This window comes from Saimiri boliviensis, chromosome 17 (genome assembly GCF_048565385.1).
Source record: "Saimiri boliviensis isolate mSaiBol1 chromosome 17, mSaiBol1.pri, whole genome shotgun sequence".
In the NCBI taxonomy this organism is placed as follows: domain Eukaryota; kingdom Metazoa; phylum Chordata; class Mammalia; order Primates; family Cebidae; genus Saimiri; species Saimiri boliviensis.
Window position 1 is genome coordinate 24,281,437 of NC_133465.1, and position 23,880 is coordinate 24,305,316.

At 50.0% G+C, this 23,880-nt stretch overlaps 1 long non-coding RNA gene across 1 annotated transcript; it reads right to left on the bottom strand.

Annotated features, from left to right (window-relative positions):
- Positions 1–691: 691 nt before the first annotated feature.
- LOC141581821 (uncharacterized) lies at positions 692–22,181 on the bottom strand. Its single transcript, XR_012514585.1, has 2 exons — positions 19,827–22,181; positions 692–11,972 (listed from the first exon to the last, which is right to left on the bottom strand). It is a non-coding gene; the product is annotated as an uncharacterized LOC141581821 (long non-coding RNA).
- Between the last annotated feature and the right edge of the window lie 1,699 nt (positions 22,182–23,880).

Here is a 23,880-nt window from a genome sequence, read left to right on the forward strand (position 1 = left end):
CACTACCCATCTTCAAAATTTACTGCAAAGAGGCCCTCGTGGTGGCTCACGCCTGTAATCCCAGTACTTTGGGTGGCAGAGCAGGCAGGATCACCTGAGGTCGGGAGTTTGAGACCAGCCTAGACAACATGGAGAAACCCCGTGTCTACTAAAAATACAAAAATTAGCCAGGCGTAGTGGCGGGCACTTGCAATCCCAGCTACTCGGGAGGCTGAGGCAGGAGAATCACTTGAACCCGGAAGGCAGAGGTTGCGGTGAGCTGAGATTGCACCACTGCATTCCAGCCTGGGTGACAGAGCAAGATTCTGTCAAAAAAAAAAAAAAAAAAAAAAAAAAAGCCATGAGCAGTGTCTCATGCCTATAAAACCCCAGAACTTTGGGAGGCCCAGGCGTGCCATTGCTCTCCAGCCTACGTAACAAGAGTAAAAGTCTATCACAAAAAAGAATGTATATATTATTTATCTTTGTGTATCAATCTTGTATTTGCAACCTTGCTGAATGCACTTATTAGTTCCAATAGTCTTTTAGTGGATTCTCAGGCTTTGCTATGTACAGGATTATATTTGCTTCTTCCTTTTCCAATTGGGTACCCTTTTCTTTCTTTTTTTTGTCCTAATTGCCCTGGCTGGAGCCTCCAGGAGAATGTTGAATAGAAGTGGTAGGAGCAGACATCTTCATCTTGTTCGTGATCTTAGAGAGAAGGTGTCAGTCTTTCATCCTCAAGTATGACACTGGCTGTGGGTTGTTTTTTTTTTTTTTTTTTTTTGAGACAGAGTCTCACTCTGTCACCGGGCGCCAGGCTGGAGTGCAGTGGCATGACCTCAGCTCACTGCAACCTCCACCTCCTGGGTTCAAGCAATTCTCCTGCCTCAGCCTCCCGAGTAGCTGGGACTACAGGCATGCGCCACCACGCCCAGCTAATTTTTTTGGTATTTTTAGTAGAGACGGGGTTTCACCATGTTGGCCAGGATGGTCTCGATCTCTTGACCTCGTGATCCGCCCGCCTTGGCCCCCCCAAAGTGTTGGGATTACAGGCGTGAGCCACCGCGCCCGGCCAGCTGTGGGTTTTTTATAGATGCTCTGTCTCAGATTGAGGATGTTCCTTTCTATTCCTAGTTTGACTGTTTTATCATGAAAGGGTGTTGGATTTTGTCAAATGCCTTTTCTGCGTCTGTTGAATGATCATGTGATTTTTTTTCTTTCTTTTTTCTTTTTGATACAGTCTCGCTCTGTCACAAAGGCTGGAGTGCACTGATGCAATCGTGGCTGGCTGCAACCTCCGCCTCCTGGGCACAAGCGATCCTCCTGTCTCAGCCTCCTGAGAAGCTGAACCCACAGGTGTGCTGCCAATGCCCAGCTTGTTTTTTATTTTATTGATGTGATATACTGCATTTGTTGATTTTCAGATATTAAACCAACCTGGCATACCATTCCAGAAATCAATCCTACTTGATCATAGTGTATTATTCTTTTTTGTCTGTTTTTGTTTTTTGAGATGAAGTCTTGCTCTTTAGCATAGGCTGGAGTGCAATGGCATGATCTCAGCTCACTTCAGCCTCTGCCTCCCCAGGTTCCAGTGATTCTTCTGCTTCAGTCTTCTGGGTACCTGGGATTACAGGCACCTACCATCAGGCCTGGCTAATTTTTTGTATTTTTAGTAAAGACAGGGTTTCATCATGTCGTCTAGGCTGGTCTCAAACTCCTGACCTCAAGTGATCCGCCCGCCTTGGCCTCCCAAAGTGCTGGGATTACCAAGGTGTGAGCCACCGTGCCTGGCCTGTGGTATATCATTCTTTTTTTTTTTTTTTTTTGAGACGGAGTTTTCGCTCTTGTTACCCAGGCTGGAGTGCAATGGCGCGATCTCGGCTCACCGCAACCTCCGCCTCCTGGGTTCAGGCAATTCTCCTGCCTCAGCCTCCTGAGTAGCTGGGATTATAGGCACACGCCACCATGCCCAGCTAATTTTTTGTATTTTTAGTAGAGACGGGGTTTCACCATGTTGACCAGGATGGTCTCGATCCCTTGACCTTGTGATCCACCCGCCTCGGCCTCGCAAAGTGCTGGGATTACAGGCTTGAGCCACCGCGCCCGGCTCATTCTTATAATAATAGAATTCTTGCCGGTTGTGGTGGCTCACACCTGTAATCCCAGCACTTTGGGAGGCCGAGGTGAGTGAATCACTTGAGATTAGGGGTTTGAGACCAGCCTGGCCCACATGGTGAAACCCCATCTCTACTAAAAAATTCAAAAGAATTAGCAAAGTGTGGTGGCGGGTGCCTGTAATCCCAACTACTGGGAGGCTGAGGCAGAAGAATCCCTTGAACCCAGGAGGCAGAGGTTGCAGTGAGCCAATATCGTGCCACTGCACTTCAGCCTGGACAACTGAGCAAGGCAGAGTTTCGCTCTTGTTGCCCAGGCTGGAGTGCAATGGCATAATCTCGGCTCACTGCAATCTCTGCCTCCTGTGTTCAAATGGTTCTCCTGTCTCAGCATCCCAGGTAGCTGAGATTGCAGGCATGCACCACCATGCTCGGCTAATTTTGTCTCGAACTCCTGACCTCAGATGATCTGCCTGCCTCGGCCTCCTAAATTGTTGGGATTACAGGTGTGAGCCACTGCACCAGGCCTAGAATTCTTCCTATTGTTTTAAACCACTAAATTGGGGGTAATTTGCTAAGCAGCCATAGACAGCTAGCTCAGGCTCCCTGCTCTGGGGTCACAGACCACTCCTTGCTCCTTAGCTCCCACATGAGAGTAAGCAAGATGGAGACAGCTACCTCCCGGGGGCCTGCTCTTGGCTGTGAGGGCCTCTTCTTTCCAGTGGCTGGGTGGTGGGATAGTCTAACCTGGAGCTGGGGCCCGGGGACTCCCTCTTCTCTCTGGTGAAATGACGTTACAGCTGGATCTGGGTGCGTGGGGAGGCAGAGCTGGGCTAGAGCCTGTGCGGAACCCCTGGGTCTCCAGGTCTTTGGTTGGTCATGAGGCTTCAGGCTGGAGTCTGTTGTGCCTCCCGTGGCCTTCAGTTTCGGTTAGGTACGTGTGGGAAAGATGCTGTCTATTCGCATAAGGGGCCTAGGTGGCTCCTGGAAAAAAGAATTCCCGCAAGGAGTAAGGAGAGAGCGAGGGCCTGGGCTGGGTGGGTGCGAACCCCTGGTGCTGGAGAGCAGAGTGCTGTGGTCTGTGGCGCTGGCCCGCTGCTCGGGTTGTCCTCTGCTCCTTGGTCTCTAGTCTAAGGGAAGGAAGAGGGGGTGTGAACACTTCTGCCCTGATCCCTGCAAGACCCTGGATGCCGCACAGAGATGCCTGCGTACAGAGAGCATCTGGGGTCATGCATTTGAAAGGCTATTCCACGCGCATGCAAGATTTTCTTTTCTTTTCTTTCTTTTTTTTTTTTGAGACAGGGTCTCACTCTGCTGCCAGGCTGGAGCGCAACGCCTGGAGAGCTCAGCTCACTACAACTTCCGCCTCCCAGGTTCCAGCAATTCTCCCGCCTCAGCCTCTGGAGTAGCTGGGATTATAGGCACACACAACCACACCTGGGTAGTTTTTTGTATTTTTTAGTAGAGACGGCGTTTTACCATGTTGGTCAGGCTGGTCTTGAACTCCTGACCTCAAGTGATCTGCCCGCCCCGGCCTCCCAAAGTGCTGGGATTACAGGCATGAGCCACCACGTCCGGCCCACATTTTCAAATAGAGTTCTAGCTGTTTTACTGATGTAGGCTACAGCCTCCTTTGCTGAAATTCAGAGCCTACTATTGCTCCCAGGCTGGTGAGGCTGATGGCCTGAGACGCTAGATTTATTCACTCATTCGGAACACCTGTTTTGTCTTCCTGCTGTAGCCAAGGTCTGGGCCAGACTCTGGGGAGGGAGGCGGAAAGGCGTCTTTTCCCTTGAGAGGTTCGCTGACCAGTGGAGGAGACAGAAAATCCTAATAATGAGCAGTATGTGTCATAATAAAGATAAGCCAAGCCAAGAGGCTTCGCCAAGCCTGGCGACTTCCTGGAGGAGGGGGTGCGTGAAGTCTGCACTTGTAGGAGGTGGCATCAACAGACCCGTGGACTGAGCGTTGAAAGCTCAGGGAGCTGGGGATGGAGGGAGTTTGGAGCATTCTCTTCCTCCTTTTCATCCCTCTCTGCTCACTTCCTCTTTCCCTGCTTCTCTTTTCCCATCTGCCTTCAGTTTGTCATCCTCTCTCATTCCAATTTCTGTTCCTAGTTCTTGCCCCCCCGACCTGCTTTTTTTTGAGATGGAGTCTTGCCTTCTGTCGCCCAGGATGCAGTGCAGTGGCCCATCTCGACTCACTGCAATCTCCACCTCCTGGGTTCAAGTAATTCTCCTGCCTCAGTCTCCCGAGTAGCTGGGATTACCAGTGTGCACCACCATGCCCAGCTAATTTTTGTATTTTTAGTAGAGCTGGGGCTTCACCATATGGGTCAGGCTGGTCTTGAACTCCTGACGCCGTGATCCGCCCGCCTCGGCCTCCCAGAGTACTGGGATTATAGGCGTGAGACATCGCCCCTGGCTAGTTCAAGCCCATTGCTCACCAAAGCTAGGGCCCTAATCATCGTGGGTCCCTGTATTGATAGATGCCAAAGGAAAGAGGGGATTTTCCACACTGCTGTCAAATAAGGAGAGCCCAGGCGGAGAGGGGACTGGGCCTTCACAGGCACAAATTCCTGAGCTTTCTGGGGTAGAAGTGGTGGGAGCAGACATCCTTGTCTTGTTCCTGATCTTAGAGAGAAAGCTTTCAGCTCCATCCCTGTGGCAGCTGCCGTCCTGAGTCCTGGAGCCGTAAGGATAGCACACATCATATGCACATTGTGTTTAGTTTCAAAGCATGATTTTTATTTCATTTTATTTATTATTTGAGACGGAGTCTCACTCTGTCACCCAGGCTGGATTACAATGGTGCAATCTCGGCTCACTGCAACCTCTGCCTCCTGGGTTCAAGCAATCCTCCTGCCTCAGCCTCCCGAGTAGCTGGGATTACAGGTATATACCACCAAGCCCAGCTAAATTTTGTATTTTTAGTAGAGACAGAGTTTCACCATATTGGCCAGGCTGGTCTTGAACTTGTGACCTCAGGTGATCCACCCTCCTCGGCCTCCCAAAGTGCTGGGATTATAGGCATGAGCCACCATGCCTGGCCTATTTTTTTTTTTTTTTTTGAGATGGCGTTTCACTATTGTTGCCCAGGCTGGAGTGGAACGGTGCGATCTTGGGGGGCTGACACCGTGCGGGACATAGTTCATGGCTGCTGTTTCCCCTCATGACCATGTGGTGTCACCATTGAAGCCTGGTCGTAACCAGCCCGGAGGACTTGGTAATGATGCTTTCTGAAATCGCGCTAACCTCAGCGGGGTGGGTTCCAGGCTTGAGATGTCAAGCTTGCTGTTCTCAGGGTTCTGCAGCTCTTGTCCCTGCACACTTTCCACCATCTAGGGTGACTCCTAGCTCCAGGAGGCCTGGGTTAGGACAGCTTCTGGCCTCTGCCACCTTCTAGATACAGAACCTAAGATTTTCCCTTCCTCTTTGGGAATCCACATCAGGAGCTCGTCTCAGCCCTGCGGGCATAAAGGCGGGGAGGTGGCTAGCCATCCACGAAGACACGGTCTGCTCACCCATGGACACTTTCTTTCTTTCTTTCTTTCTTTCTTTCTTTCTTTCTTTTTGAGACGGAGTTTTGCTCTTGTTGCCCAGGAGGGAGTGCAGTGGTGTGATCTCGGCTCACTGCAACCTCTGCCTTCTGGGTTCAAGTAATTCTCCTGCTTCAGCCTCCCAAGTAGCTGGGACTACAGTCGACTGCCACCATGCCTGGCTAATTTTAGTATTTGTAGTAGAGATGGGGTTTCACCACATTGGCCAGGCTGGTCTCCAACTCCTGACCTCATGACCCACCTGCCTCGGCCTCCCTAAGTGCTGGGATTACAGGCGTGAGCCACTGCACCTGTGGCCACTTTCTTTCTGCTTGTTCTTCAGGGACAGAGGCAGCCTCCCTTGGCAACCACCTTCCCAGCTTCTCCAGCAGCTGGGGCACGGGAGTGTGACTCACCCTGGCCAGTGGGTTGTGAGGGAGTGGCCACCGTGGGATTTCTAGGGCAGACTTTTCTCCCTAATAAATCCACATGAACACATTTCAGGAGGAATCTCCTCCCTTCTTATATGTGAGACGACAAACCTCAAGATGGAGATGGTGGTAGCCAGCCTGCAAGAAGATCTCCCAACCAGGCGCGGTGGCTCAGGCCTGTGATCCTGGCACTGTGGGAGGCTGAGGTGGTGGATCAGCTGAGGTCAGGAGTTCGATACCAGCCTGGCCAACATGGTGAAACCCCATCTCTACTAAAAATATGAAAATTAGAGGGGGGCGGGGAAAAAATACAAAAATTAGTTGGGCGTGGTGGTGGGTACCTATAATCCCAGCTACTTGGGAGGCTGAGGAAGGAGAACTATTTCAACCTGGGAGGCAGAGGTTGTAGTGAGCCGAGATCACACCACTGCACTCCAGCCTGGGCAATGAGCAAAATGACATCTCAAATAATAATAATAATAATAATAATAATAATAAGCTTAAGTAAAATACATAGATCTCTCTTTTTTTTTTTTAAAAAAAAGATCTCCCATGAGCTTCCCTTCCTGGTATTCATGCCCTTCCACGTGAAGGGGCAGCAGAAAGATGGGAGCACAGACCATAGACTGACCTGTGTGGCCAATAGAATATAATTGCGTACACACCTAGGAGGCCAGGTCAGAAAAAGTGCAGGACCAGCGCGGTGGCTCACACCTGTAATCCTAGCACTTTGGGAGGCAGAGGCAGGTGGATCACCTGAGGTCAGGAGTTCAAGACCAGCCTGGCCAACATGATGAAACCCTGTCTCTACTAAAAATATAACAACTAGCCGAGTGTGGAGGTATGCACATGTAATCCCAGCTACTCAGGAGGCTGAGGCAGGGGAATCACTTGAACCCAGGAGGCAGAGGTTGCTGTGAGCCGAGATTGCACCATTGCACTCCAGCCTGGGCTACAGTGTGAGACTCTGTCTCAAAAAAAGAAAAAAAAAAAAGATGTTGCAGTTTCTGCTTTGATCCCTAATGGATTGTTCCCTCTTCAGGAAACTAGCCACCATACTGTGAGGATGCTCAAGCAGTCCTGTGGAGGGGCCCATCTGGAGAGGACCCAACAGGCAGCACTAACTTGCCAGCCATGTGAGTGAGGCCCCTTGGAATGGAGCTTCCAGCCCCAGTCAAGCCTTTAGGTGACTGAAGAGCTGCAGTCAACTGAAGGCTTGACTGGGGCTGGAAGAGAGACCCTGAGCCATAGTCCCCTTGAGCCATAGTCCCTGAGTCATAGTTCCCCTGAGCAGCAAGAGACCCTGAGCTATAGTCCCCCTGAGCAACCAGAGACCCTGAGCCACAGTCCCCCATCTCAGCTGCTCCCAAATTCCTGACCACGGAACAATGCAAGAGGTAAATGACTACTGTTGTTTTAAAGCCATGAGTTCTGGGGGGATTTGTTTTACAGCAATTAGTTAATTAATCAAAGGCCAACACTATAAAGATTTCAAAACACAAAAGGAAAACACTGAGTTTTTAATGATGTCATTGTGGCACCAAGTTAATCAAGCCTGAAACTGCCTGCTTATCTACTTGCAGAGCAAGAGAATGAATGAACGTCCTGGTTTAGCTGCTGTTAGTTCTGCTGTTACTTGCAGCCAAATATTCTTATTGATTCATCACATAAAAGACAACTCCCTGGGGATTTCTGGAGAGTGATGAGTGATTCCTGAGTGACTTCCTGTGACCTTCTATTCTCTCTCTCTCTCTCCTTTTTTTTAAGATGGGGTTTCACCATGTTGGTCAGGCTGGTCTTGAACTCCTGACCTCAGGTGATCTGCCCACCTTGGCCTCCAAAGTGCTTGGATTACAGGCGTGAGCCACCACGCCCGGCCTCTCTCTCTCTCTCTTTTTTAAGTTTTTTTTTATTTATTTTTTACCTTCTCCTTCTCTCTCTCTCTCTCTCTCTCTCTCTCTCTTTTTTTTGAGGCAGGGTCTTGCTCTGTCACTGAGGCTGGGGTGTAGTGATGCAATCACAGCTCACTATATATCCTTGACCTCCTTGGCTCAGCAATCATCCTGCCTAAACCTCCCAAGTAGCTGGGACCACAGGCAGACCACCACCATGCCTGCCTAATTTTTTTTTTTTTTAATTTATTTAGAGATGGGGGTCCCACTATGTTGCCCAGGCTGGCCTTGAACTCCTGGGCTCAAACAATCCTCTTACCTTGGCCTCCCAAACTGTTGGAATTACAGGTGTGAGCTACTGTGCCCAGCCTGTCACCTTCTATTCTGTGAGGCTGGAAATTTCTTTTGTCAAAAAAAGAAGGACATACATTTAAACTGGCAGGATGCCCTCTGGAAGGGCCTAAAAATGATCTCAGATGAGCTTTTTTTTTTTCTTCAAGATGGAGTTTTGCTCTTGTCATTGAGGGTGGAGTGCAGTGGTGCAATCTCGGCTCACTGCAACCTCTGCCTACTGGGTTCAAGGGATTCTCCTGCTTCAGCTGCCCAAGTAGCTGGGATTACAGGCACCACCACCATGGCTGGCTAATTTTTTTTGTATTTTTTTTTTTTTTTTTTTTTGAGATGGAGTTTCACTCTTGTTACCCAGGCTGGAGTGCAATGGCTCGATCTCGGCTCACCGCAACCTCCGCCTCTTGGGTTCAGGCAATTCTCCTGCCTCAGCCTCCTGAGTAGCTGGGATTACAGGCACACACCACCACGCCCAGCTAATTTTTTGTATTTTTAGTAGAGACGGGGTTTCACCATGTTGACCAGGATGGTCTCGATCTCTTGACCTCGTGATCCACCCGCCTTGGCCTCCCAGAGTGCTGGGATTACAGGCGTGAGCCACCGTGCCTGGTCTTTTTTTTGGTATTTTTAGTAGAGACAGGCTTTCACCATGTTGGCCAGGCTGGTCTCGAACTCCTGACCTCAAGTGATCTGCCCGCCCCGGCCTCCCAAAGTGCTGGGATTACAGTTGTGAGTCACTGCGCCCGGACTCCAATGACTTTCTGTATCAGAGTTCATGAGGAAAAGCAGCCAATTAAGTTATGACTGGCCAATTCACAAGTTTTTCTTTTGTTTTACCTGAACGGAATTATCCTGGATTTTGTAGGCTCTTTTTTTTTTTTTTTGAGATGGAGTTTCACTCTTGTTACCCAGGCTGGAGTGCCATGGCTCGATCTCGGCTCACCGAGGCAATTCTCCTGCCTCAACCTCCTGAATAGCTGGGATTACAGGCATGTGCCACCACACCTGGCTAATGTTTTGTATTTTTAGTAGAGATGGGTTTCACCATGTTGACCAGGATGGTCTCAATCTCTTGACCTCGTGATCCACCTGCCTCAGCCTCCCAAAGTGCTGGGATTACAGCCTTGAGCCACCGCGCCCGGTCTGTAGGCTCTTATTTATTCTTCACCATCAAATCCTGAATGCCTTTCAGATCAACAGAGACCCACATCCCATACAGGACTGTGTAGTGCCCATTGTATGGAGGCGCCAGAATTTATTTAACCAGCCCTGAAGCTGGGATCTAGAATGTTGCCGCTGTTTTGATATTGCAATAACTATATTTACTTTTTTTATTGTGGTAAAATATATAAAATTTAATATTTAGCCTTTTTATTTTTTTTTTATTTTCATTATTATTATTTTTTGAGACAGAGTCTCACTCTGTTGCCCAGGCTGGAATGCAGTGGCGTGATCTCGGCTCACTGTAACCTCCACCTCCCAGGTTCAAGTGATTCTTCTGCCTCAGCCTCCTGAGTAGCTGGGATTACAGGAATATGCCACCATGCCCGGCTAATTTTTTTGTATTTTTAGTAGAGATGGGGTTTTACCATGTTGGCCAGGCTGGTCTTGAACTCTCGACCTCATGATCTACCCACCTTGGCCTCGCTAAGTGTTGGGATTACAGGTGTGAACCACCTTGCCCAGCCTATTTTTTGTGTTTTTAGTAGAGATGGCATTTCACCATTTTGGTCAGGCTGGTCTTGAACTCCTGACCTCACGTGATCTGCCTGCCTCAGCCTCCCAAAGTGCTGGGCTTATAGGAGTGATCCACCATGCCCAGCTCAATTTAGCCATTTTTAAGCATATAGCTCAGAGGCATTAAATTCACTCACATTGTTGTGCAACTATCACCACCCTCCATTTCTGAAACTTTTTCATCATCTCCAACTGAAACTCCGTACCGTTAAGCAATAGCTCCCCATTTCTCACTCGCCCCGTTCAGTCCCTCCTAACCTCTATTCTACTTTTGGTCTCTATAAATTCATGTAGTCTGGTCCAGGCACTGTGGCTCTCATCTGTAATCCCAGCACCTTGAGAGGACTGAGGTGGGCAGATTGCTTGAGCTCACGAGTTTGAGACCAGCCTTGACAACATGGAGAAACCCTGTCTCTACAAAAAATGCAAAAAACGGCCAGGCGCGGTGGCTCAAGCCTGTAATCCCAGCACTTTGGGAGGCCGAGGCGGGTGGATCATGAGGTCGAGAGATCGAGACCATCCTGGTCAACATGGTGAAACCCCGTCTCTACTAAAAATAAAAAAAATTAGCTGGGCATGGTGGTGCGTGCCTGTAATCCCAGCTACTCAGGAGGCTGAGGCAGGAGAATTGCCTGAACCCGGGAGGCGGAGGTTGTGGTGAGCCGAGATCGCGCCATTGCACTCCAGCCTGGGTAACAAGAGCGAAACTCCGTCTCAAAACAAAACAAAACAAAACAAAAAAAAACAAAAATGCAAAAAACTAGCCAGCATGGTGGCATATGCCTGTAGTTCCAGCTACTTGGGAGGCTGAGGTGGGAGGGCGGATTGAGCCTGGGAGGAGGAGGTTAAAGAAAGCTGAGATCATGCCACTGCATTCCAGCCTGGGTGACAGAGCCAGACGTTGTCTCAACTAACTAACTAACTAAATAGACGGGGCTTGGTGGCTCATGCCTATAATCCCAGCAATTTGGGAGGCCAAGGCGGGCAGATCACCTGAGGTCAGAAGTCAGAGACCAGCCTGGCCAATGTGGCGAAACCCCATCTCTGCTAAAAATGTAAAAAGTAGCTGGGCGTGGGGGTACATGCCTGTAATCCCAGCTACTCAGGAGGCTGAGGCAGGAGAATCGCTTGAACCCAGGAGGTGGAGGTTGCAGTGAGCTGTGATTGTGCCACTGCACTCCAGCCTGGGTGACAGAGCAAGACTCTGTCTCAAAAAAAAAAATTAATTAATTAAAAAATTCGCTTATTCTTTAAATCTCATATAAGTGGAATGGTGCAATCAGTGTCTTTTGCATCTGGCTAGTGTCACTTAGTTTGATGCCTTTAAGGTTCATCCGTGTTGCAGCAGGTGTCAGGACTTCCTCCCTTTCTGAGGCTGCAGAATGCTCCGTTCTACTGTGTCTGCTTTGCTTTAAGCATTCGTCCATCGATGGACACGGGGCTGTCTCCAGCCTAGGCTCTGGGACTCATGCTGCTGGGAACATGTGTGCACATACATCTGTTCAAGTCTCTGCTGTCTGTTCTTTTGGGTCTACACCCAGAAGTGCACATTTGCTTTTAAGTGAAAGTGATGTTGCATATTATGCCCAGCATGGGTCTTACTGTGGATGTTGCCCACGGGGAAAGGTCTGCAGGCAGCTCGGAGATCCTCCCGGCCCCCTCCTCCTGTGTGATGGGGCTCCACATCACACACAAAGCCGCTTCTCCCCAAGAGACTGTTCCTGTCACTGTCCCTGTAGGGCCGCTTCTGTTCTTTACAAAACAGGATGTTTTAGTTCTGGCTCCGGCATGGAGGGTCAGAAGGCAGCAGCAGCAGCTGGGGACAATGGCTCACGCCTGTACTCCCAACACTTTGGAAGGCTAAGGCGGGCAGATCACCTGAGGTCGTGAGTTGGAGACCAGCCTGGCCAACGTGGAGAAACCTGGTCTGTATTAAAAATACAAAAATTAGCCAGGGCGGGTAGCGCTTGCCTGTAATCCCAGCTACTCAGGAGGCTGAGGCAGGAGAATTGCCTGAACCCAGGAGGCGGAGGTTGTGGTGAGCCGAGATCGCGCCAATTGCACTCCAGCCTGGGTAACAAGAGTGAAACTCCGTCTCAAAAAAAAAAAAAAAAAAAAAAAAGGCAGCAGTAGCAGCAGCAGTTTCCTTCCATGTGGTGATTCCCTGGGCCTCCAGCAGCGTGATGTCTGCCCCCAGCGTGATTCCCTTGCAGCGTGATGTCTGCCCCCAGGAGCCTGCGCTGCGTTGAGACTGATGTGCTCCCACACCGTGAAGCTGGAAGGACCCTGCAGGGCCATCGGATCCCTCTCTAACCATGACCACTAATGTTCAAGCAGCAAAGCTGAGGCCTAGAGCAGGAAGGCGTCCTCCAGTGCCTCCCAGTATCGGGACCCAGGCTTCCTTCCACCCTCCAGGACTCCATGCAGCCCCGGCTGGCCTCCTGTTCCTGGGAGGTGGTGGTCAAGAGCTTGAGTCCCAACATGCCTCTGGGCAAAGCCTCTTCCTTTATAGAACCCTGGGTCCCTCTGGAGAGCCCATGCTTGAAAGCTGATGAGTCTAGGACACTTGGTCAGATTGATTTTACTTTTTTTTTTTTTTTTGAGACGGAGTTTCGCTCTTGTTACCCAGGCTGGAGTGCAATGGCGCAATCTCGGCTCACCGCAACCTCCGCCCCCTGGGTTCAGGCAATTCTCCTGCCTCAGCCTCCTGAGTAGCTGGGATTACAGGCACGCGCCACCATGCCCAGCTAATTTTTTGTATTTTTAGTAGAGACGGGGTTTCACCATGTTGACCAGGATGGTCTTGATCTCTTGACCTTGTGATCCACCCGCCTCGGCCTCCCAAAGTGCTGGGATTACAGGCTTGAGCCACCGCGCCCGGCGATTTTACTTTTTACTAACATTTTTTTTTTGAGACGGAGTCTCACTCCAGCCCAGGCCAGAGTGCAGTGGCATGATCTCGGCTTACTGTAATCTCTGCCTCCAGATTCAAGCAATTCTCTTGCCTCAGCCTCCCAGGTAGCTGGGATTATAGGCATGAGCCACCATCCCTGGCTAAGTTTTGTATTTTTAGTAGAGACAGGGTTTCGCCATGTTGGCCAGGCTGGTCTTGAACTCCTAACCTTGCGATCCGCCTGCCTTGGTCTCCCAAAGTGCTGGGATTATAGGCGTTAGCCGCCGTGCCCAGAAATTTTTTAAAAAATATGACATTCTTGGCCGGGCGTGGTGGCTCACACCTATGATCCTAGCACTTTGGGAGGCCAAGGTGGGTGGATCACCTGTGGTCAGGAGTTTAAGACCAGCCTGGCCATCATGGTGAAACCCCATCTTAATTAAAAAAAAAAAAAAAAAATATATATATATATATATATATATATATATGACATTCTACTTTGTCTTTGGCAGCTAAAAAAAATTTTTTTTTTTTGGACAGGCTTGGTGGCTCACACCCTATAGTCCCAGCAGTTTGGGAGGCTGAGGCAGGTGGATCACTTGAGGTCAGGAGCTCCAGACCAGTTGTTGCCAACATGTACTAAAAATACAAAAAATTTGCCAGGTGTGGTGGTAGGTGCCTGTAGCCCCAGTTACTCGGGAACCTGAGGTAGGAGAATCGCTTGAACCTGGGAGGCGGAGGTTGCAGTGAGCTGAGATGGTGCCACTACACTCCAGCCTGGGCGACAGAGCGAGACCCTGTCTCTAAAAAAGCCTGGGCGACAGAGTGAGACCCTGTCCTTTTTTAGAGCCAGGGTCTCGCTCTGTCGCCCAGGCTGGAGTGCAGTGGCACGATCATAGCTCACCGCAGCCTCGAACTCCTGGTCTCAAGCTGTCCTCCTGCCTCAGCCTCCCCAGTAGCTGGGATTACAGGTGTGAGCCACCACACCCGGCTCAGTCAGGTGTATTCTAAGGCCGCTCTCCTGGCTAACACTCATCCCTGTCTTGCCCAACTCTGGCGAGTTCTGGCCCCACGAGCCCCTCCCGAGTCCCTGACTGGCTCTGAAAGCCACCACAGGGTGTCATTCCTGTTAGGTAAAGGTGAGGGCAGGACCCTGGAAAGGTCCCGTTTCGGGGAGCAGCTGCTGGGACGGGGCTGCCTTGGTCCCTACTGTTGTGTGGTTTGCATGAGTGTGTGTGAGTGGGGGTGGGTGCCTGTGTGCCCACTTCCTTCCCACACACTCACACTTGTGCTTGTCGCTCTGCCTGCTACTCCGGCTCTGAGGGCAGAGGCTGAGAACAGTTTCATGTCCGTGTGCTGGGGAAAACCCCCTTGTACTTAATACGCGTAACACTTCCTCAATTCCAATCATAGCTCTATGTACTTCTCAAACATCATCATATTCAAGCCACAACAATCCCATGAGGTGTGTACTATATTTTTATCCCGTGTGTGTGTGTGTGTGTGTGTGTGTGTGTGTGTGTTTGAGACGGAGTTTGGCTCTTGTTGACCAGGCTGGAGTGCAATGCCGTGATCTCAGCTCACTGCAACCTCTGCTTCCCAGGTTCAAGTGATTTTCCTGCCTCAGCCTCCCGAGGAGCTGGGATTACAGGTGCTCACCACCACGCCCAGCTAATTTTGTATTTTTTTCAGTAGAGATGAGGTTTCGCCATGTTGGCTAGGCTGGTCTCAAACTCCTGATCTCAGGTGTTCCACCCACCTTAGCCTCCCAAAGTGCTGGGATGACAGGTGTGAGCCACCATGTCCAGCCCATTTTATTTGTTTTGTATTTTTAAGTTTATTTTCGAGACAGGGTCTTGTTCTGTCGCCCAGGCTGGAGTGCAGTGGTAAGATCACAGCTCACTGAAGACTTGATCTCCTGGGCTCAGGTGATCCTAGGATTACAGGCATGTACCACCATCCTTGGCTAATTTTTGTATTTGTATTTGTATTTTTAATTTTATGTATTTATTTATTTTGACACGGAGTCTCTCACTGTCACCCAGGCTGGAGTGCAATGGTGTGATCTCGGCTTACTGCAACCCCCACCTCCTGGGTTCGTGTGATTCTCCTGCCTCAGCCTCCGAGTAGCTGGAATTACAGGCATGCACCACCATACCTGGCTAATTTTTTTTTTTGTATTTTTAGTTGAGACAGGGTTTCACTATGTTGGCCAGACTGTTCTGAAGCTCCTGGCCTCGTGATTGGGCCAGGATTACAGGTGTGAGCTGGGATTACAGGTGTAAAATTTTTTTAGTAGGGATGGGGTTTCACCTTGTTGGTCAGCTGATCTCGAACTCCTGACCTCAGGTGATCCACCCACCTCGGCCTCCCAATGTGCTGGGATTATAGGCGTCAGCCACCGCGCCCGGCCTAAATTTTTGTATTTTCAGTAGAGATGTTTCGCCATGTGGCCCAGGCTGGTCTTCAACTCCTGACCTCAAGCTGCCTGCCTGCTCCAGCCTCCCAAAGTAGTGGGATGACACTCACAAGCCGGCGCGCCTGGCCATCCCTGATTTGTGGACAGTGAGTCTAACTGGGGAGGAGAGGGTCTGCATAGGGTGCTAGACTGCCGGCATGGGCTCATGTTGGGGGGCTAGTCCTGCACTTCCCTTTCTTTCACCAACTGCAGACCCCATGTGGGGGTCACCAAGGCATGGGGTGTGTGGCTGAACCAGGCAGTGATGCCCAGGACATCACCGTCATCCCTACAGTAACAATGCTGTCCGCGCAGTGCCTGTCACATGTCAAGCTCCATGTTGAAAACATTATGCATATTTAGATTAGTTCATCCTCAAAATTAACTCCTGAAATACCGTCTTACTATTCTCTCTCTCTCTCTCTCTCTTTTTTTTTTTTTTTTTTTTGAGATGGAGTCTTACTCTTGTCACCCAAGCTGGAGTGCAATGGTACAATCTTGGCTCACTACAACCTTCGCCTCCTGGGTTCAAGCAATTCTCCTGCCTCAGCCTCCCGTGTATCTGGGATTACAGAGGCCCACCACCACGCCTGGCTAATATTTTGTATTTTTAGTAGAAATGGGGTTTTACCACGTTGACCAGGCTGGTTTTGAACTCCTGACCTCAGGTGATCCACCTGCTTCGGCCTCCCAAAGTGCTGGGATTAAGGAGTGAGTTACTGTGCCCGGCCAGTGTTCTCACTTAGGATAGAGCATAATAAAACGGTTGGGCATGGGATTGCAGGCCTTCAGGAGGCCGAGACAGGCAGATTACCTGAGGTCAGGAGTTCAAGACCAGCCTATGCAACATGGTGAATCCCCACCTCTACTAAAAATACAAAAAATTATCTGGGCATGACGGGGTGCACCTGCAGTCCCAGCTATTTGGGAGGCTGAGGCAGGAGAGTTGATTGAACCCGGGAGGTGGAGGTTGCAGGGAGCAGAGATTGTACCATTGTACTCCAGCCTGGGTGACTCTGTCTCTAAACAAGAAAAGAAATGAGAACTCTGAGACTCAGAGAGTTCAGAGATTTGCCTGAGGCACACAGCTAGAAAGTGGCAAAATTTGATTTTGAATCTAGCCTGGTCAGACAGCAAAGCTCACAGTCTTGCCATGTTGCCAGGCTGGTTTTTTTCTTTGTTTGCTTTAACTATATGTATTTTTTTAAGAGATAGGATCTTGCTGTGTTGCCCAGGCTGTTCTCAAACTCCTGGGCTCAAGCAATCCTCTTACCTCAGCCTCCCAAGTAGCTGAAACTACAGGCACGTGCCACGAAGCCCGGCTTCTTTAACATTTTTTTAAAAAATTGAGGTGAAATTTACATAACATAAAATTGTAAGTATTTTAAAGGATATTAATGCAGTGGCATTTAGTACATCCGGAGTGTTGAAACACCATCACCTCTGTCTAGTTTTGAATCATTGTCATCACTCCGAAGGTGACCAGTGCTCATTAAGCTTTCTCCTCCCCTTTTAGCCCCTGGCAACCCTTAAGTTACTTTCCATTTCTATGAATTTACCTATGCAGGATATTTTATATAGATGGAATCATACACTATGTGGCCTTTTGTGTTTGGTGTCTTTCACTTAGCATAATGTTTTCTTTTTCAAGACGGAGTCTTACTCTGTCACCTAGCCTGCAGTGCAGTGGTGTGATCTCGGCTCACTGCAACGTCCACCTCCTGGGTTCCAGTGATTCTCCTGCCTCAGCCTCCCAGGTAGCTGGGATTACAGGTGCGTGCCACCACACCCAGCTGATTTTTGAATTTTAATACAGACTGGGGTCTCACCATGTTGATCAGCCTGGTCTTGAACTTGTGACCTCAGGTGATCCACCTGCCTCAGCCTCCCAGAGTGCTGGGATTACAGGCGTGAACCACCTCGCCCAGGCAGATGTTTTGAAGGTCCATCCGTGTCATAGCATGGCTCAGAGCTTCCTTCCTTTTCCTGACTAGATACTATTCCACTGTACGATCATGCCACATTTTGTTGACCTATTTATCGGTTGGGCATTTAAATTGTTTCTCCTTTTTGGCTGTCGTGAATAGTGTTGCTATGAACATTTGCGTACAAGTTTTTCTTTGAGTCTTTGGTTTCTTTCTTTCTTTTTTTTTTTTTTTGAGACAAAGTTGCTCTGGCATGCAAGCTAGAGTGCAGTGGCTAGATCCCGGCTCACTGCAACCTCTGCCTCCAGGGTTCAAACAATTTTCCTGCCTCAGCCTCCCAAGTAGCTGGGGCTACAGGGGCACACCACCATGTCCAGCCAATTGTTTTGGATTTTTTAGTAGAGACGGGGTTTCACCATGTTGGTCAGGTTGGTTTTGAACTCTTGACCTCAAGTGTTCAAATCCTGTAATTCCAGCACCTTGGCCTCCCAAAGTGCTGGGATTACAGGCGGGAGCAGAGTCTTTGTTTTCAATTCTATTTTTTTTTTTTTTTCCTTTTGAGATGGAGTCTCACTCTGTCGCCCAGGCTGAAGTGCAGTGGCACGATCTCAGCTCACTGCAACCTCTGTCACCTGGGTTCAAGCGATTCTCCTACCTCAGCCCCTGAGTAGCTGGGATTACAGGTGCTTGTCAACGCATCTGGCTATTTTTTTTTTTGTAGTTTTCGTAGATACGGGGTTTCGCCATCTTGGCCAGGCTGGTCTTAAACTCCTGACCTCATGATCCACCCGCCTTGGCCTCCCAAAGTGCTGGGAATACAGGCATGAGCCCCCTCGCCCGGCCTGTTTTCAATTCTTTTGGACATATAACTAGGATTGGAATTGCAGGGCCATATGGTGATTTTTCTGTTTAACCTTTTGAGGAGCTGCCAAACTGTATTCCACTGCCACAGCCTTATTTCACATTCCCAGCAATGCGCCAGGCTTCCCATCTCTCCACCAACATTCGTTATTTCCTCTCTCTCTCTCTTTAAAATTATGGCCATCTTAGTGTGTATTAACGGATATCCTATGGTAGCCTCAATCTGCGTTTTCCTAATGACTTGTGATGTTGAACATCTTTTGTTCCCCCCGAGATGGATGCTCGCTCTGTCACCCAGGCTGGAGTGCAGTGGCATGATCTCCACTCACTGCAACCTCCGCCTCCCAGGTTCATGCAATTCTCCTGCCTCAGCCTCCTAAGTAGCTGGGATTACAGGCACCTGCCACCATGCCCAGCTGATTCTTTGTATTTTTAGTAGAGACGGGGTTTCACCATGTTGACCAGGATGGTCTCGATCTCTTGACCTCGTGATCCACCCGCCTCGGCCTCCCAAAGTGCTGGGATTATAAAGGTGTGAGCCACTGCGCCCAGCCCCAGGCTGGTCTCAAACTTCTGACCCTGTGATCTGCCCCCCGGACCTCCTAAAGTGCTGGGATTATAGGCGTGAGCCACCGCACCTGGCCTGAACATCTTTTCATGTACTTGTTGGTCATCTCTGTATCTTCAGAGAAGAAGAACTATTAGAAAGTTGAACTAATAGAAAGTTGAACTTTCTATTCAACTTCTTGGCTCATTTTTGTCCCCTGCTTTTTTTTTCTTTAGAGGTGGGGTCTCACTGTGTTGCTCAAGCTGGAGTGCAGTAGCACAATCATAGCTCACTATGGCCTCAACCTCCCAGGCTCAAGTGATCCTCCCACCTCAGCCTCCAGAGTAGCTGGGACTACAAGTGCAGGCCACTATGTCCTACTCTTCACCCATTTTATTTTTAGAGATGGAGTCTCGCAGTGCAGTGGCATGACCTTGCCTCACTGCAACGTCCGCCTCCCAGATTCAAGCCATTCTCCCACCTCAGCCTCCCGAGTAGCTGAGATTATAGGCGACTGCCACCATGCCTGGGTAATTTTTTTTTTTTTGAGACGGAGTTTCACTCTTGTTACCCAGGCTGGAGTGCAATGGCGCGATCTCGGCTCACCGCAACCTCCGCCTCCCGGGTTCAGGCAATTCTCCTGCCTCAGCCTCCTGAGTAGCTGGGATTACAGGCATGCGCCACCATGCCCAGCTAATTTTTTTGTATTTTTAGTAGAGATGGGGTTTCACCATGTTGGCCAGGCTGGTTTTGAATTCTTGACCTCAAGTGATCCACCTGCCTTGGCCTCCCAAAGTGCTGGGATTACAGGCATGAGCCACCGTGCCCGGCTCTTCACTCATTTTTAAATTGGTTTGTCATTTTGTGCTTTAACTTTTGGTTTAGACATAATTTATAACTTAAAGAAAGTTTATCATATAGTACAAGGAAACCCGTATCATCTTTACCCAGATTCATCTATTATTAATGTTTTGCCCCATTTGCTGTCTTACTATATATATCTAATATTTTCTCCTGAACCATCTGAGAATGAGTGGTATACATCATGGCCCTATACCCCTATATACTTCAGATAGGATATTGACTCATGTACTTACATAACTGTTGCTCACTGATGCTGATATGCTGTTTCTTCCTGAACCAGTTTTATCAGTGAATCCAGTACAGGAGCCAGGCTGGGGTTCCGGGCTGCCCTGAACGGTCTCGTCTCTTTCATCTCCTTTGATCCAAAACAGCCCCTCAGTCTTTCTTAGTCTTTCACGACTTTGATGTTTTTGAATAATACAGTTCCTTAAAAGAAATAGTATTTCTCAATTTGGGCTCCTCTGATATTTTTTCTTTTTAAAAATTTATTAAAAACATTTTTTTTTTTTTTTTGAGATGGAGTTTCGCTCTTGTTGCCCAGGCTGGAGTGCAGTGGCTCAATCTCAGCTCACTGCAACCTCCGCCTCCGGGGTTCAAGCAATTCTCCTGTCCCAGCCTCCTGAGTAGCTGGGATTACAGGCGCTCAACACCACGCCTGGCTAATTTTGTATTTTTAATAGAGATGAGGTTTCTCCATGTTGGTCAGGCTGGTCTTGAACTCCCAACCTCAGGTGATTTGCCCACCTTAGCTTCCTAAAGTGCTGGGATTATAGGCATGAGCCACCGTGCCCAGCCCCTAATTATTATTATTATTTTTTGAGACAGGGTCTCACTTTGTCTCCCAGCCTGAAGTGCAGTGGTGCGAACATGGCTCATTGCAGCCTCAACCTCCCAGGCTGAGGGGATCCTTCCTGCCTCAGCCTCCCAAGTAGTTGAAACTATAGATGCACACCACCAAACCCGGCTATTTTTATGTTTTATTTATTTTTGGTATTTTGCAGTGATGGGGTTTCGCCATGTTGCCCAGACTGGTCACAAACTCCTGGGCTCAGGCGATCCTCCTGCCTTGGCCTCCCAGTGTCAGGATGACAGGTGTGAGCCACCGTGCCCAGCTGATGTCTTCTCAGGATTAGATTCCGGCCGTGCATTCCTGGCTGGCAAGCTGCAGAGAGGATGCTGTGAGCTGCAAAGACCTTCACATTTGGAGGCACACAACACCCTCCTGCTCTCACAGGTGGTTTATTTCAATCCCTCATCAAGATGTCTGATTCCTCTACTGTATAGAGTAATATACTCTTTTTTTCTTTTTCATTCTTTTCTTTTCTTTTTTTTTTTTTTTTTGAGATGGAGTCTCACTCTGTTGCCAGGCTGGAGTGCAGTGGTGCAATCTTGGCTCACTGCACCCTCTGCCTCCTGGGTTCAAGCAATTCTCCTGCCTCAGCCTCCCAAGTAGTTGGAATTACAGGTGCCTGCAACTACACCTGGCTAATTTTTGTATTTTAGTAGAGACGGGGTTTTACCATGTTAGTCAGGCTAGTCTCGAACCCCTGACCTCAAGTGATCCCCTGCCTCGGCCTCCCAAAGTGCTGGGATTACAGGAGTGAGCCACTGCTCCAGGCCTCTTTTTTTTCTTGTTAGTCATAAGTAATCTCTCAAGAGACGCTTCCTGACCATGCCGACACCCTGCCCCTCACTGAGTGCTCCCCCGCAGAGTAGTGCCCCGATGAGTTTTGCTCTCAGGCTGTCTTCTTGCGGGCACCCCCCTCTGCTATCTTTGTTTCTCTGGGCAGGACCTTAGATCCTGGGCAGGTGGTCACCCTCCCTGGCAGGCTAGCTCAACGCAGCTGTCTCGGCTAACACCTCACCTCTTCATCTGACCTGGCTTCAGCGCAGTCTTGTACAGGCAGCCAGACCGTCTCACGGCGAGTAGCAGTCCGGGAGGCTCATCTCATTTTCTTTAATAGAGACAGAGTCTCAGCTGGGCGAGGTGGCTCACACCTGTCATCCCAGCACTTTGGGAAGCCAAGGCAGGTGGATCACGAGGTCAGGAGTTTGAGACCGGCCTGGTCAACATGGTGAAACCCCCGTCTCTGCTAAAAATACAAAAAAATTTAGCTGGGCGTAGTGGCAGGTGCCTGTAATCTAAGCTACTTGGGAGGCTGAGGCAGAAAATTGCTTGAACCCAGGAGGAGGAGGTTGAGCTTCCCTTCCTCAGTGCAGCCACCACAGCCACAGGCTGGATTGAGGGGAGCACAGAGTTGTCCCGTTGCCCAGGGTGGGGGTGCCGGGAGCCCTTCTCCTCCACAGCAGGTCTGCGAGGCTGGCGATGGGGAAATCGGCCTGGCTACCCTGGGCCCAGGAGGAAACTATGATAAGATGCTCCACAGTTAGGGCAGCGGCTTTGAGGTTTGGCGCCTGGGAGCCGACAGGAAGTGACTTGGTGCTGAGCTGATGCGGCTTCACCCAGGGGCCGGTCCCCGTCAGGAGCTGCAGGCTGGCGTGGCTGGGAGGATGTCAGCGGAGTGCCCCAAGCCTGGGCCAGGAGGGCCGCAGGGCCAGTCCCCAGGGCCAGGCAGGCAGTGTCCCCCTCCCGCCCCGCCCGCCCGCTGGAGCCTGCCCCGGTGGAGGGCCTACGTGGCTGCCGCCGTGCTCTGCTACATCAACCTCCTGAACTACATGAACTGGTTCATCATCGCAGGTGAGGAGGGGATGGCCACCCTGGCAGCATCTGCTGCTCCGCTCTGCCCGCCAGCCAGGGGCTGCAGGCCGGAGATGGCCTTCCAGCCATCACCGTCTTTCTGCTCCTGGGCCCGTCTCTGGTATTCTCAGCTCTCGAGGTGGCTTTCAGCTCTGCCCAAATCGGGGAGGACCAACTGATGTTCCCAATGCAGCCTCAACTAAGAGGGGGCGCCGGCTGGACGTGGTGGCTCCCACTTGTAATTCCAGCACTTTGGGAGGCTGAGGCAGGAAGACTGCTTGAGCCCAGGAGTTTGAGACCAGTGTGTACAACACAATGAGACTCTGTCTCTATTTTTTTTTTTTTTTTTTGAGATGGAGTCTCACTCTGTCACCCAGGCTGGAGTGCAGTGGTGTGATCTTGGCTCACTGCAACCTCCGCCTCCTGAGTTCAAGGAGTTCTCTGCCTCAGCCTCCCAAGTAGCTGGGATTATAGATACTTGCCACCACGACTGGCTAATTTTTTTGTATTTTTAGTAGAGACAGGGTTTCACCATCTTGGCCAGGCTGGTCTTGAACTCCTGACCTTGTGATCCACCCGCCTTGGCCTCCCAAAGTGCTGGGATTACAGGCGTGAGCCACTGCACACGGCCAAGACTCTGTATCTATTTAAAAAATTAAAAATATTTTAGGGCTGGATTCAGTGGCTCAGGCCCGTAATCTCAGCATCGCGGGAGGCTGAGGCAGGCAGATCATTTGAGATGAGCAGTTTGAGACCAGCCTGTACAACATGGTGAAACCCTGTCTCTATTAAAAATACAAAAATTAGCCAAGTGTGGTAGCAGGTACCTGCAATCCCAGCTACTGGGGAGGCTGAGGTAGGAGAATTGCTTGAACCCAGGAGGTGGAGGTTGCAGTGAGCTGAGATCTCACCATTGCACTCCTGTCTGGGTGACAGAGGGAGACTCTGTCTCAAAAAAAAAAAAAAAAATTAAAAATGTTTTTAAAAATTAAGAGAGGGCACAGTGGGGGTGGGGCCAGGGACATACTGGGTGGTGGAGTGGGTAAGGACAGCAGGGAGGACTTCCAGGCAGAGGCCTCGAGGTTCTGGGTGGAGGACAGGGTAGCCTGGGGCGGCAAGAATAGCTCCTGCCAGCTGTGTTTCTAGGACAGCAGGCTGCTCGAACATGCTGCCTTCCTTCTTGCAGGCCTCAGGGCTCCACCTGCCTCTGCCTTCTGTCACTCACTCAAGACTGATCGGGGGCCAGGCATGGTGGCTCATGCCTGTAATCTCAGCACTCTGGGAGGCCAAGGCAGACGGATCACCTGAGGTTGGGAATTCGAGACCAGCCTGGCCAACATGGTGAAACCCCATCTCTACTAAAAATACAAAAATTAGCTAGGTGTGGTGGTGTGCACCTGTGATCCCAGATACTAGGAAGGCTGAGGCAGGAGAATTGCTTGAACCTGGGAGGCGGAGGTTGCAGTGAGCTGAGATCACATCACTGCACTCCAGCCTGGGCGACAGAGTGAGACTCGATCTTTTTTTTTTTTTTTTGAGACGGAGTTTCACTCTTGTTACCCAGGCTGGAGTGCAATGGCGCGATCTCG